We start from the raw sequence: 2,500 nt of genomic DNA on the forward strand, positions 1-2,500 counted from the left end.
TATCGACTCACACGATGGGAAACTGGTGGAGCCACACATGCACGTGGAGGCACAGTTGACCACATCATCACGTCTGGCCTCGTGCCATCCCGTGTCGCCTGTCAATCAATTCCTTCTCTCTTCTCCGACCATATTGCTCTTAGTTTATACTACTCCATACCATCTCGGATTCCAACTCCTCATCACCGGACCCGTATATCCATTCCTCCTAAATATTGTCCTACGTATATTTCGTACATATCTAGTCTCCTTCCCACATTTGACTTCCTATCCCCCGACGCACTATACACGTCCTTAGTGAATACCACACACGACTTCTACAGCCGCTATGTAACCAAAGCTCACCTACCACGCCGCCCTGTACCTCACTCGTGGACGTTGGACCACCGTATTATCCAAGCGGAGAGAGCTACACAGACTACTGGTCATACTTTTCAGACGCAACCCACACCTGATTCTTTACATCAGTACCAAATAGCACGGGATAATATGGTCGCCCTCCAGAACTGTGCCTACACAGAGTCTTGGCAGAAATACACTGATTCCATAAATCACCAGACTAGTATCGCGACCATGTGGCGCCTTGTAAAAAGGGTCGTTAAGAAGCAACCTCCCAGCGCCCTCCATCACAGTCCAGCCGCCTACGCCCAGGACCTCATTACTTTATGGTCGTCACAGTCACAGACTAACAATCTTCCTACGCATATCCAAGAGGCACTCTCCACTCGTCGCAACACCCGTAATCTCCACCTAATGGCTGCTCTTCTCCACCCAGATGAAGAAGACGACGTCCCGATTACGGAGAATGAATTACGACTAGCCATGGCTAATACAAAAAACTTCTGCCCCCGGGGATGACGGCATTACATACCAAGTGCTCCGACTCCTACTGGAAGTTCCTGGCAACCCCCTCCTTCGCCTCTTCAACCTCTGCCTCCTTCGTGGACATGTACCTGCAGCCTGGACTTTAAGCACGATTGTTCCGATACCGAAACCAGGTACTGATAAATTCAGTCCCATTTCCCTAACTTCATGCTTCAGCAAGATGCTTGAACGTATCATCCTTGCCCGGCTCATGAATCGTCTACAAGGTCAACTCTCCCCGCAGCTGTATGGTTTCCTCCCACGTCGAAGTACGCACCACTGCCTTACTGAGCTCTACACCCGCCTCTCTCCCACCAGCGTAGTTGCCTTCCTGGACCTCAAAAGTGCTTTCGATGTAGCCAACCATGAAATAATTCTTGACCAGCTGGTTACCTTCGGAGTGCAAGGAAACCTCCTTCGATGGATTCGAGGTTATCTGAGCAACAGGAAGTCACGTGTTCTCTTTCGAGGTGTGTGCAGTTCCTACGAGCAGTTCAAACTCGGTACCCCGCAAGGTGGCGTACTAAGTCCATTTCTTTTTAACGTCTTGATGCACCGCTTACTCTCACTTCTTCCTAACGTTCCCGGTACAACCCTTCTCTGCTACGCGGACGACATCTGCATCCATTCCAACTCGCCCGCTGACCTCCAATTCGTTCTAAATGGCTTCTATACGTCAACTACCGCTTGTGGTCTCATCATTTCCCCTGAGAAGAGCAGAATATTTTCATCTCGTACTCTCCAAGCACTACCGACGTTCAACATGGGAGGTGATGCTATCCCTCATTGCACACAGTACACATACCTTGGAGTACCAGCCCGGATCACTCCAGCCATACCGACTCGACAACGTATCCATCCCCTTGTTAATGATCTCCTTGATCGTCTGCAGGCCCGTTTTTAACCCTATCAAGTGGCTTGCCACAAATTCCACCGGCGCTTCATTACCAATGGTCAGAACTCTATACACCACATTTCTTCGATCACTCGTTGACTACTTATCACCTGCCCTTTGTCAACTTCCCAGGAGAGCTTTGGAACCTCTCGAAAAATTCCAAAATAGAGTAATGAGATTTATCTTAGGTTGCCCTCCTTCGACTCGCATCGTTAACATGCAAAGTGAACTTGGTCTACCCTCGCTTGTAGAGAGAATATATGCTAACATGGCCATTCTCTCTGTAAAATGCCTCCGATCGCCCTATCTGTCCCCAAACTTTACTGCTACCATCAGAGCGTCGCTCGAACCTGACAGTGCACCCCGCCTCCCACTTCGACCAGGAGGCCGCAACCTCGTCACTACAGTGTGCAACACACTTAGAAACCTTGACATCCACGTCCCTGAAGAAACGGTTGAACCCGACTTGCCCCCGTGGCGAATCTCCCTCCCTAACGTCACCTTCACACCAACCTCCAAAGATGACCTTCCTGCACTTCAAAAGCAACTAGCACTAGAGACCATCGACAGCGTATCCTCAAAGATCCCCGCAGCGCATGTCATCTACGTGGATGGCTCAGTACAGGCTGATGGAAGAGCAGCGTGTGCCATGTACTCACCCACCTTACAGCCACCTGTGGAAGCTGGATGGATTGGCCGCAGGTTACCTGTCACATCAAGCTCCACGTTTTGTGAGCTACA

This window comes from Oratosquilla oratoria, chromosome 13 (assembly GCF_046742065.1).
Source record: "Oratosquilla oratoria isolate Oo_2021 chromosome 13, ASM4674206v1, whole genome shotgun sequence".
In the NCBI taxonomy this organism is placed as follows: Eukaryota; Metazoa; Arthropoda; class Malacostraca; order Stomatopoda; family Squillidae; genus Oratosquilla; species Oratosquilla oratoria.